This window comes from Rattus rattus, chromosome 8 (assembly GCF_011064425.1).
Source record: "Rattus rattus isolate New Zealand chromosome 8, Rrattus_CSIRO_v1, whole genome shotgun sequence".
In the NCBI taxonomy this organism is placed as follows: Eukaryota; Metazoa; Chordata; class Mammalia; order Rodentia; family Muridae; genus Rattus; species Rattus rattus.
Genome location: NC_046161.1, coordinates 103,969,509 through 103,983,058, shown reverse-complemented (window position 1 = coordinate 103,983,058; position 13,550 = coordinate 103,969,509). Strand labels below are relative to the sequence as shown.

The following is a 13,550-nucleotide window of genomic DNA, read 5'->3' as shown; positions in this document are numbered from 1 at the left end:
AAATAGATATCATGATTTGAATGCTCTTAGAATTATCCAATGTTAGGCATGTATGCCTACCACTACAAACACACACACACACACACACACACACACACACACACACTCTTACATGCACACACACACACGCGTATCTGCTTCTATTTCACAGGTTCTTCTCTTAGCACATCTCTGCCACTAGAAGTCTGAATCCCTTGGACAGATACACCTTGTCCAAATGTCTAGCAGATATGTGGTGGACATCTAGTGCCCAGGTAGTGGCAGTATGATCAGGACTGAACCTTCCCTCTGGGAAGCAATTTTAGACAACTAGTCGGATGTCTTCATTCCAGAATGTTTCATTGAGAAGAAGACTCTTGTCTTATGTTTCTAGATTGTGATTCGATCCTTCTAAGCAAACATCTTTCTGCTCCCACTTGTCCCCATGACTAATTCTGACAAGCTCCTTATATCATACTCAACCTTAATAACGTTTTCATCTTTATCTCTATCGCCTCCTCTGTACCTCTGTCTCCACCGTATCCTCATCCCCATCTACACCCCACAACTTTTTCTTCATTTCTGTTTTCATACTCACCCCATCTTTATCCTCACCTCCATCCCCATCCACCCCCATCCCCATCTTTGTCCTAGTGACATCTCCTTCTTTAGCCTTACCTTCATAGCTTCATCCTTACTTCCTGTCTTAGTCAGGGTTTCTATTCCTGCACAAACATCATAACCAAGAAGCAAGTTGGGGAGCAGAGGGTTTATTCAGCTTACACTTCCACATTGCTGTTCATCACCAAAGGAAGTCAGGACTGGAACTCAAGCAGGTCAGGAAGCAGGAGCTGATGCAGAGGCCATGGAGGGATGCTACTTACTGTCTTGCTTCCCCTGGCTTGCTCAGCTTGCTCTCTTATAGAACCCAGGACCACCAGTCCAGGGATGGCACCACCCACAATAGGCTGGGTCCCCCCCTTTGATCACTAGTTGAGAAAATGCCTTATAGCTGAGTATCATGGAGGTATTTCCTCAACTGAGGCTCCTTTTCTGTGACAACTCCAGCTTGTGTCAAGTTGACACACAAAACCAACCAGTACACTTTATTCCAAACCAACATTTCCAACTCTGATTACCAATTCTAATTGTAATTACCCCTGAGTCATGATCTCCACTCAGGGAACTGTTTTATTCACTGAAAATTAAAAAAATCTAAACCCATACCCACAAAATTTACTGTTGTAAGTCACTGTGGGACCAGCCAGATGATCAACATTGGTAAACACAATAGACCATTTCAGTTGATTGACCAATTGAGAACCAGAAACTGGCAAAGCATTGCTTCAGTGGCCCCATATGGCTGCTCTATTCACGTCCCTGGACCTTTCCTGTTGCCTATAGTTCCCCTTAACTGTGCAGCCTTATAAACCTAATTTTGTTCATCCACATTTGACATGACTGTCTATGCTTTCCTTTCATCTAAGACTCAAAATTCTTCCCATTGCCCATGTTGCTACTAATAAAGTTTCTGAAAGTCTGGAAAAGTAGAAACCAAAAAAATAGAGAAAGAATACTACATTTTAATGTAATAAAAAGTGCTGTAGGGACAGCATTGTGATTTGCTGGCATACAAAGAGATAAAGCGATTGCTTAAGAAAGTCATTTAGTAGATAATAAATCTAACTTGAATGAGGCCTCTGGGTCCTACCCCAATGCATCAGATCCCCTAATTTCAGAAACACAAATGTTATAAGATTAACATAGAATGAAATATTTGAGAGGAGATTAAGCATAGCCTGATGCACTATTAATCTTAACCTTCCTTGGAGCGTCACGTTTCAGAGGATGTAGGAAAGAACCTCAGAAAGAAGTAGCAATGCCTGGGAGGCCAGTCCCACAAGCAAATGAGCCTTCAGTCTGTGGCTTCCTCGCGGAGGAACTGACCTCTGCCAGGGCTAGAATATATCAGTGTTGTTTGTAATCACAGCTCCCACCACACTCCTGACACTGTAACACCTGCAAATTGAACTTAGAGGCACAAGATAAATTATGCAATTTGTGAGGTGCCCAGAAAACAGCTACTGTGGAAAATTACCATTAATAACAGCCTCATTACAAGCTTAGTTTATTCTAAACTATACTGAGTCTTGACTCTCTTACCGATGCGTTATATTCTCTGTTATGGAAATTATATAAACTTATTAGGGAGAAGCGAACTCTTTCCATAGCAAAAAAAGAACCAAATTAAAAATGTGAAAAGAATCGAGCTTCAGAGTCCCAGGATAAAAACTCGTCAATGTTTGTCAAGTTTGCACTGGAATTTCTGACAGCTAAAAATCACAAATTGTAACTCTCCACTTTCAAGTCAACGTGACTCATCCAAATTCAGCCGTTTGACACCAAAACAACTGGAAATTATTGAACTCCCTTAAGCTGGTAGTTTACACTTGTCAGACATCAGCAGAATGTGCTTGGGCTGAGAGGATCAAACTTATGCTTTATATGAGGCTAATAATCAAGCACATTTTCTGATTCGGCCTTCCAATCTGATGCTATTCAATGTCTTGTTTGGTTCTGGCATCATTGTGATTCAGAGGGCTCCATTTCCATACTGCAGAGGCAACTCTGCTTTTTTTTTCCTTAGCATAAAACTACAGCAAACCTATTTGTAGACTGTGGCAACGTCTCGTCGAAGCGAGAAAAATAAGATTGTGTCAATCATGCTTTGAGTGTTAAAGCATTCTGGACAGCTTAAACTATTTTGGGCAACGAGTTATTAAAAGATTCCCGAACTTTCTCTTATTGATCTGAAATTCAAGACTTGCTAGGTTGTCATGGTTTCACACTTACTTAGTTTGTAGAACTTTTAAGTTTTTGGATTCCTCGTGGCCTTTGACTCATCTTCTAGAATAGCCATACTTGGAAACAACATTTCTATATGGTTTTCAGTTAGACAAATATAATTTAGACCTCACTGGTCCGGGCCTGAGTCAAGCCCTGAAATAGAGAGATGGAGGAATTCTTGTCACCCTAAAGCTTGTGGTTTCATAAAAGAGTTGAAACAACAGTCTGGGTACCTGTATTTTCTAGGAGAAATGAGACTCAAACTGGTAAAGACTGGATATCCTGTCCTTCTGCATGGTGCCAAGGCTTCCCCGAACCTAGGCATACTCTAGGACGTGAGATTGTTCCTAGTAGCACAGGTATTGGCTGGGAGGGTAAGGAAAGAGAAAGGGAGCTCTCCAGACAGGTGTCCCAAACCTTACTCTGCCCAGTCAAAACCTCTTTTCTTTGTTTGGCATCAGTCTATCCCTGTCATGAGCAGATGTGCCATATGACCTTTGGTGGCCAAGCATTCTGGTGTGGACCGTGTACAGAGTGTAGGCAGAATGATTACTCTCTTGAAGTACCCTCTTAGGTGATGTTCCAGTTATTTTTCTGTGACTATGATAAGATACTCTCATCAAAAGAAACTTAGGGGAGGAAAGGATTTATTTGGCTTATATTTCCAGGTCACAGTTCCTTGTTGAGGAGGTTCAGGGAAAGAATTCAAGCAGGGGCTGAGGCAGAAACCATGAAGGCATGCTGCTTGCTAACTTTCTCTCTGCCTCACTTTCTTATATAACTCAGGCTCAGGACCACCTTCCCAAGACATAAGAGATCACAGCAGGATGAACCCTTCTACACCAATTAAGATCATCAAGACAATCTCTCACAGACATCCACAGACTAACAATGAAAAAGGGGCAGTTACTCAATCGAGACTTTTTTTTTTTCAGTTAATTCTGGACTGTATCAAGTTGGCAGTTAATGTTAACTAGGAACAGTAGTGATGACAGAAATGACTATGGGAGAAACAGACACTGAATATTTGCTATACATGGTGGGAGTCAAAGGACAAGGGAAAGAAAATGGCTTCCGCAAAGCAGCAACATTACAATGAGTCATAAGGTCATGCAGTGAGGACTGTTTCTATGAGAATGGGTGGATAAGAGTGGGTGTGGAAGATAATAGGTTTTGTGGACATGGCGAGGGGTTAAGACTTGCTGTCGTTTAGTATGAAGACATGTCACATCATACAAATTATGGGCTTTTGATATTTTATGGTTTCATCCATTTACATAATTAATATGAGTCATCCTGGATAACAGTCCCTTCCCCCATTCCTTTCCTTTTCTTACTGGAGTCCTCCACGAGTCTCCCTCTGAGTTCCATGCCTTTATCTTATGTGTGGTACACGGAAAGTTACATTGCCAAGTGTGGGGTGTGGAGGAGGTTATTTAGCAAGCTGTCTATGGTTACACCACTGAAGAACAATGGCACCCTCTCCCAGATAACCACCAATTGCCAATTGTGAACTGTGTTTTTGAAACAAGTCTTCTGGTTGCTTTATAGAGGATGGGTTGTTGTCGTGATCCACAAAATCACTTGAAAATATCTGATGATGTTAGTGGCGTAGAGCACAGAGGTCATGGAAGTATCAACCTTAGCACATAAGATTGTAGCAAGTTGGTCTATGTGCTCTGTTCTTCACATGCAATGGTATCTCACAACATCCTAACATCCTTCTTCCTGACAGGGTTGGGAGCAGATTGTGTGTGAGTGACTTCACCCATCACTACATCTCCCTAACCCCCTTGAGTGTGATATGCAAGTTGGTGTGTTACTTTTTACCTTGTGCGAGGTGGTCTCTCTTGTTTACCACTATGTATGCCAGCCAAGCTGACCTTTGAGTTTGCAGGGCTCTCCTGTCTCTGCATCACATCTTATGAGAGGGCAACTGGAATTGTATGCATGTACTAGCATGTGAGATTCATGTGCTTTCTGGGGATTCAAATTCAGTTCCTTTATAGTTTTTGTTTGTTTGTTTGCTTTTCTTGCAAGTGTTTATCTACTGAACCACCTCCCCAGATTTCAGATATGTTCTTTGAAACCACAGTAGTCAGAATCAATTTTCTTCAATCACTGTCTCTTTCTGCCTTTTCTTTTTACACTTTGTTTGTTTCTGTTTTTTTTGAAGTTAAGGCTGACTTGTCTATTTTTTTTCTTTCAGGCTAATATAACTGATGGTAAATAAGGTTGAGTCAGCACAGACTTCAGAACTGGACAAATATTATATTTGTGATCTTGACAAAATAATTGAAATTTTACTAGTTTAATTTTTTATATCAATAAAAGTATGGGTTCTAGTTTTAAGTGAATTGTAATTTAATTTAGCTCATGAATGTGAGTTTCTTAATCTTATGTGCAATATATGGTGACACTCAACAAATAACAGAAAGAACAATTAGATTTGGCTTGTTTCTGAGTACAACATGATGTCTGTAGGGTACCACATATTCTGTCTCTGAACTTGGGGTCTTCTTAGGAATATTCTTCTAGATTTTGACTCTTCTGAGATCTCTTTTTATTCTCCACAACTTTCATTTAGTGTATATTTAAATTAAAATTGCTTAAAATATAAAACCATGACTATCCGATCAACAATGACTAAGCTTTATTTGCATTCCATTGAATTTTCTGTTGATCTGTGGATGGGTTAAGATCCGTTAGCTGCACAGACATCTCTCACTTGTTTATTTCATACCCATTTTCTGAGAGGAAGGGCACTGTTCTCTTTAACTATGACAATACTATTCCTACTGAAAGCAGTGCCAATTCTGCATGGCACCCAGTGTCCAGTTCAGTGCCAACACTACTCTGTGGTCCTTAAGATCTTCCATGACTATGGTTCTTTGAGGTGACAGCCAAGCAGAGTGCACAGGTTGCCCCGGGTATTTCTTTGACTTAGCTCAATTTTCTCCCTTTTTGTCTTAGAGTGCAAGCTAAGTGTGGAATTTCCTTGTGGAATGTTCTAATTCCTGAATCTGTCTTGAAAAACTTATTGCCCTGACTTAACTCTAGAGTGCTTGATCACTACTACTTGAGATTGGTTCTCAAAATGGCCACTTTATCAGCACCCCAGATGCTGACAATTGGAATCCCTTTATCTTGATGGGAAGACATGCATTGCTCTCTGGTATTGGCGTTTTTATTTTACTAATTATCTTGAAAGAGATAAATGCCAGCATTTTATGGATACCATCACAACTCTTTCCTACCATTTCCCTCCAGAGGCCTAAGTTGAAGAGAACCCACTCTCTATGCATAGAAAATGTTACCCTGGGAGAGATGAATGTCAGTGACCACCTGAGGATGCTGATGCGTTAGTCTGTTGAGTAATGATTTACTTTCTGAAGTCTCCACATCACTCACCTACAGAACGAAGTCCCCCTACCTTGGTGTGTTTCAACCAAGTATGCTAAATTTATTCAAAACAAGTGGGTCTATGTCACCAAGAGTTCCAATTGGATTCTTTGTGTACTTTTTAAATATTTTTCAGATCACATAAAAATCAAGATCATAAGCCAGGCATGGTAGTGTCAATCTGTAATACTACTGTTCAAGAAGCTAAGGCAGGAATGCTGGGCTAGATATTCCAGGGAGATTCTATCTCAGAAAACTAAAACCCAACAGCCAACCAACCAAAACAACAAGATAAAACCTAAAATAAAGTATGAACAGAGAAGGAAGGAAACTGGCTGGATTGAAAGACACGTATCTTTCGGGTCTCTTTTCTAGACTGACAGATGCTAAGAGAATTCCCAACAGAGGTCTATATCCTTTGCTTGGTAACTATCCCACAGGGACCAGCTACCTGAGACTGGTGGACATTCAAAGTGGACTGGTGTGTCTGAGGAACTCATCTAAATATGTCATTTGATTTCAGTTAATTCAAATTCAAATCCATACACCTGGATGTGGCTGACATATGGAACAGCTTGGCTGTAGGCAGTTGTTTCCTGAACCTAATTTCTAGACTAGCAATCAGGACTTACCTTCTAGAATTCTATTATTTTCCTCCCATGCCCCTTTGTGGTGCCATGGAGGGTCATGGGTTTATTTTCTACTCATTTCTACACTTTCTATTTTCCCCCTTCTTAACACAACTGCAACCTTCTAGAAGCCAGCTACAGGCAAGCTGTACTGTAGGTAAGCCAGCTGCAGGTGAGCCAGCTACAGGTGAGCCAGCTACAGAAGAGCCATGCTGCAAGAGAGCCATGCTGCAAGAGAGCCATGCTACAGCTTATGTTAAGAGGGACAGCTCAAACCACTATGAGCAGTGCCATATGGAGCTTCAGACGTGCTAAGCCTTCCTCCTTCCAGCTCATGACTTCTCTTCCCAGGTGAACTGGATTCCATGGAGCTCAGCTTGAAGGGAATTCTGCTCTAAAAGTGGTGGGAGTTTCTTTCTTTTTCAGGGTCAAATTTTTCAGGGAGGAGTTTGCAGAATCTCTAGACCTAACAAGCCCTATTTGTGACATTTTCTGAACAAGGCAGGGGATTCTTTTGGATGACAGCAGTGATAAAATGACCATAAACTATTAAGAGCACCCAGTGAATTTATATTTACTGTGTGAAGTCTTTGCCCCTGTATGAAGGATTTTAGATACACTCCCTCTTCCTAGTGATGGAGTGATGTGTAGTAGGAGTTTTATAGGGTAGACAAGGAGCCTCAGTGTTCAGGGAGTTGTGTGACTTGCCCAGCAGCAAGCTACCATGTCTCAGAGCACACTCTGTATGACTCCCGATTCCACTGAGGGCTTCTGAATTTATCATAGCCACACTATGAGCCAACTTCTGTTTCCATTCTCCCACGTCTCCTTAATCTACAACAGTCTTCCTCTTTTTCAAACGTGTGTGGGTGTGCATGTGCATGTGCGCATGTTTGTGTGTGTGTGTGTGTGTTTGTGTGTGTGTGTGTGAGAGAGAGAGAGACAGAGAGACAGAGACACAGAAAGACAGAGACAGAGACAGAGATCAGGCAGATGTATGCCACTGTGTGTTTATGAAGGTCAGAGGACAATTCTCGGGTTGACTGTTGCCTGATATCTTAAATGATCCAGGGATAAAACTCAGGTGTGCACACAGAGCCTCTGCTTGCTAGACCATCTACTAGAAATGTTATTTTCTTGATTTTTGTACGGGTGGTATGTATGTGTGCAGTGAGTCATTCTGTAACCATATTCCCTCCCTCTTGTCCCCAGTAAGCCTTATCTCATTTCCAGCTTCTCTGTGAGTTTGACATTTCTAGATTTTAAGGCTTGGAGCTTCCTTCCTGTCTATAGTCCATTGACTTTACCTTTGTGCCCATTAATCTCTTAAAGATCAGTGTATGGTCCACACGTGGTATAAGTTGAGTGTGTGTGTGTGTGTGTGTGTGTGTGTGTGTGTGTGTGTGTGTGTGTGTGAGAGAGAGAGAGAGAGAGAGAGAGAGAGGTAGAGAGGTGGAGGTAAGGGGAGGGGGAGAGGGAGAAGTACTTATGGATGTACAAGAGAAGGGAAGAATGAAACAGAAGCTGTCCTAGTTTGATTCTCTGTTGCTGTAACCAAACACTGATCAAAATCAACTTGGGGAAGAAGTTTATTTGGCTTACATGTTGGAGTCCATCACTGGGGAAAGCTATGGCAAGAACTTAGAACCAAAACCCAGAGGCAGTAACTGAGACCTTAGAGGAGTGCGTCTTACTGGCTTTCTCTATGGCTTGCTCAGCCTGCTTTCTTATACAGGCCAGGGCCACCTTGTCCAGGCTTGGCACCACCCACAGTTAGCTGGGCTCTCTCATACCCATTATCCCCCAAGAAAATGTGCCAAAAGGCATACCCACAGCACAGTCTGATGGAGGCAGTTCCTCAACTGAGGTTTCTTTGCAAATTACTTGTGTGTGTGTGTGTGTGTGTGTGTATGTATGTGCATATGTGTACTCATGTGTGTTGTATATGTGTGTGTATATGTATACATATGTGTGCATGTGCGTGTGTGCACACAGGCATATTTGTATATGTAGTCAAATGCTAGCAGAATTTGTGAAGAACAATGTGGGAAAATTTAATTAGGGTTCATCTACAAGATCAGATTATCTAGTGAGTTCTAAATTTCCCGAGTGTATGGATTGCATTAAAGCTACCTAGGGAAGTTGCCTGGCTCTTATGAACTACATGACCGAGTCTCTGGGGGATAAACTGCCATAAGGCATTCAATTTATATTCAAATATGAATCTGAAATATGCACAAGTATCAATGCATTTGCAGAAAGGTAGGGACAGTGACCTTGCTGGCATCCTAAGATCATCACTAGTTACTCTGGATAAAGGAAACCTGGAGACTCTGTGCTCACATTCAGGTTTTAATTACAGTTTTACTATATGTTAGAAATTTTGTAAAAGATGTATGAATCTTGTCCACTTTGTGGGAAAATAAAATTTTATATTCAAGGGTATTTGCAGCATGGTTTTACTAACAAAAAGAAACCTTTGAAAAATGCTTAAAACAGCTCTCACACTCATATGATGAGATGCACAGCCATTTATACTTGTGTGTCTGTAGGTAAAGATAAAGAATACCTTGTGTTTGACATATATGAGAAATGCAGGAAAGAAAGGAGAGAGGAGAAGGAGGAATAAAGGAAGGAGAAGAAGTAGGAGGAAAAAGGAAGAAGAGAGGGAAGAGGAAGGAAGGCGAAGAAGGAAGACGGGGAGGGAAGAGAGAGTGAAGGAAAGAGGGAAGAGGGAGGGGAGAGGTAGAGAGGGGAGTGAGCTAGAAGAGAAGGGAAGGGAGGGATGGAGGTGAGAGAGAGCCAGAACCTGTGGGGATGAGTGGAAGGGAAGTAAATGGTGGGGAGTCATTTTATTCAAGTATTCAATCGGTTTCTGACATGAAGTATAAGAAACTATTAACCATGATTTCCCCTGGAGAATTAGATAGAGATCAAGAAAAATATAATTCTCACATTTCATTAGTTTTATAATTTGTTTTCCTTGAGCATATTATCATTAGATAATAAGTGTCTCTACTCCCCCACCATCTAAAAAGAGGATGGTCTAGTTCAACTGTATAGAAAATTCTTACAGTAGTAAAGCTAAACTTAGTCTCTCTCTCTCTCTCTCTCTCTCTCTCTCTCTCTCTCTCTCTGTGTGTGTGTGTGTGTGTGTGTGTGTGTGTGTGTGTGTGTGTGTACCTTGGTATATGTAATCAATTCTAGTGGTGTTGCTTGGTGCTTGGTCAGATTCTGCAGGGCTAGGGACACAGGTTCATTTGACGTGAGTATGTGCTAATGAGCATACACAAAGAAGAATGTGTCATGATGTTGCTCCAGACACTCTGTCTCCTTGGGTCATAAATATATTTCCATTCCAGATCCTACCAAAAGGAAAGAACTCAATGATCTCAGTCTTAGTAATACTGGAAAGCCTTTGTAGGCTGTGACTCTGACTACCATGCACGCTGTCATCATTTCTTTAGAGAGTTAGCTTTGCCTTGCAGGCAGAGAAGTTATAATGGTCTTTGTTATTTATAAATGAGGGCCCGTCTAAGACTTGATCATCACGACAGTTTTAGTCTTTTCCTATTCATCATGGCTCTCATTAGTAGACCAGCAACTGAGAGTATCTGATACTTTCATTATGCAGGCTGGGGCTCAGGATATGGGGAGAGTCTATATGCTTTATTTGAATTTTGAGGGTTCTTACAACTTGGCCTTTGCTTTTACTTAGAAATTCGGAATCAGGAGGCTAGGCAGATGAGCATGTTGGTAAAGTGTTTGGTGTATAAGTATAAAGACCTGAGTCCTATTGGGGTTGCTCTGGTGTTGCTATGTATTCAAATGCTAAATACTGGCCCCTGGTTGCCCCTCAATGAGGAGATCCTCACATATTCCAAGTGATGCTATGTAAACCTTGCTCCCCAAGCTAATTGGTCAATAATTGGCTAAAGTCTGTGGTTGGGCAGTAGTGAGAGAAAGGCGGGACTTGAGGATCAAGGGAGGGGGGGGGTCTCAAGAGAGAACAGAAAAGGAGAAGAAGGGAGACCAAGAGAAAAGAAGGTGGCCCATTGGAAACACATGGCCAGGAGAAACAGCAAGCAACAAGGGATGCATGAGTGAGATGTGAATTAGAATAGCTCTGAAACCTGCCCGATCTAGGCTTACAGCTAGTACGTAAAATACTAGGGTTGTGTATCTTTTATATGGGCTAGCTAGAATATGTAATTCCATTTACAGAGTCCAGTCACTGGAACTCACATAAGGAAGCTGGGCACAGTGGTGTGTATTTATAGCCTCCTCCCTGGGAAGGCTCTCAGGTTCACTGGCCAGTCAGTCAGCTTAGCTGAATTAATGGTACTTGTGCTAGTGAGAGGTCCTCAGCCAGAAAAACCAAGTGGGCAGCAACTGAAGAAGACACCAAGGTTGACATCTGGTCAGTGCATACCCTGTCTCTCTCCCTCTCCTCACCACCCCCCCCACACCATTATAATTCTATCCTTAGCTGAAGCAAACCAATGCTTGCCATGTGGAAGGGCCTATAAGACATCACAAGAGTCTATATACCAAATCCTGTAACCATTCTTAGAACTTCATATAATTTATACGAGAAGTTAACTAGCACAAAACCTAAGAAGATCACCAGATTTGATTGCATCTGTTACCCACAGGTGGATAAGTCTGGTGGACCAGAAGTTTAAGCAAAATAAGAAAGCTGGAATAGATACCTCTTGCTGCGAGCATGAGTCGACAATGCTAGTTAAGCCCAAGGAGCTAAGAAGTCACGGCTACAAACTGCTAGGACTGTGATCAATATGTTACTTTGACATTTGCAAACACCCTCTAGAATCAAAACACTATTTCAAACCTTTTAATGTCATTTTATGAAGTCAGCTTGCCCTTTAAATGTCTTTTATCCCCCTGAGAATTAAATCAGTTTGGGGAAGACCCTGTTTTGAGGATCTGAACAGCAGTTTAGGGAAAGAACAACAATAGCTCTTAGCTTGGTTGTTATAGGCTGTTGTCATTGTCACAGCCAGACACTCCGTATTCTTCTGTCCTCTTAAAGATACTGGCAGCTTCTTCTCCTAAATGAAATCCCTGCCTGAGAAGCAGAAGGAGTTGGAGAGTCACGCCACTGAGGAGTTTGTGAGTGTAACTTGGAGAGATCTATGGCCCTGTCAGTTACATGGGAGATGCCAGCCAATTAGACTCGTTGGGGGAATATTCTTGGGATCTCTCTGGTAAGCACAGGAAAGAAGATTCTCCATGAATGTATGTCAAAAGGTAAAAATAAGTGGAGCAGAAGTTGCAGATGCCAGCCTATCATATCTCCTGTTTGAGGCAAACGCAGGAGCAAAGCAGTGGGAGGTACCTGGATAGGCTTGTCAGGCACTGTGTTAGTGCACACTGAATAGTGTTTTATGATGGCTCAGAAACCTCTGTGTTCCTGACAGAATTCAATATAACCAAACATGTGTGTGTGTGTGTGTGTGTGTGTGTGTGTGTGTCACCAGAGGACAACTGCAAGTGTTATTCCTCAGACAACATCCATCCTTTATTGTTACAGGGTCTCTGATTGGCCTCAAACTATCCAAGTTGGACACCTATTGGGCCTGTGGGTTGCTGTTCCTTTGGGGGTCAAATGTCACAGGGGCCACCTACGACCACTGGGGGACACAGACATTTACATTATTGATCATAACAGTAGCAACATCACAGTTATGAAGTAGCCACAAAATTATTTTATGGTTGGGTTCACCAAGGCATGAGGAACTGTGTTTAAGGGGCACAACATGAGGAAGGCTGACAGCCATTAAAGCATGGCAGCGGTCAACCTACACCAAAATGAAAATACATGAGACAGCCATCGTGGCAATGAGTGGCCTTCTCAGATACAGGAGCAAAGGTCTCACAATTCTGCTTCATCATGAGTATGGAGTAGAAGCCAAACACTAGGGAGAATGTTTGCTACAAAAAAGAAAGAAAAAGGAAATAGTTAGGCCTACCTGAGGGCTGAACTGAGAAATCACTAGTTCAATGATTAGAGTATGAGTCCAAGACTAGTCTGTGCAACTTGGTGAGACCCTGTCTCAAAATAATAAAGGGAAGGTTGTGGAGGTAGCCCTGTGGCATCAGACCTTCCTAGTATTATGATGCGTTGGGTTCCATCCCCAGGAAGAAAGTGGAAAATTCATAGCTCTTGGAGTCTGTGGGTGAAACATTGGGGCCTGTGAGAAAAAGGCTTGAAGGTCAGAGGAGAAGCCTTGGAACCTGTGGCAGAAGCCTTGTGTCTTCTGGGAAAGCTGTGGGAATTGTATGACGACGACGATGACGATGACAACAACAACAACAACAACAACAACAACAACAACAACAAAAGACCTGTAGACAGTGGGGAAGACCTGGGAAGACCTTGGAGCCTGGGAATAAAGTTGTGGAAAAGCAGTGGGACCGTGGAGCCGTGGAACAGTGGCAGAAGCCTTGTCAAATGTGGATAAAGCTTGGAGACTATGGGAGAAGCCCCATGTATTAAGGAAATGTCTGACTGTGTGACTGCCTTGCGCATTGTAGAAAATTCCCTTGTACATCAAAGAAAGTGCCATGGAGACCGTGGGAGAGAGACGGCCTTGGAAACTAGAACATGGTAAAGACGGAGAGACTTGTGAGGGAAAATACATCACGTAGATGAGGAGATACAACGGTCCT

At 42.1% G+C, this 13,550-nt stretch overlaps 1 long non-coding RNA gene across 1 annotated transcript; it reads left to right on the top strand.

The window, feature by feature from the left end:
- Positions 1–6,667: 6,667 nt before the first annotated feature.
- On the top strand, positions 6,668–13,232 carry LOC116907000. The gene is made up of 3 exons (XR_004388794.1): positions 6,668–6,709; positions 11,911–12,085; positions 13,020–13,232. It is a non-coding gene; the product is annotated as an uncharacterized LOC116907000 (long non-coding RNA).
- The last annotated feature ends 318 nt before the right edge of the window (positions 13,233–13,550 follow it).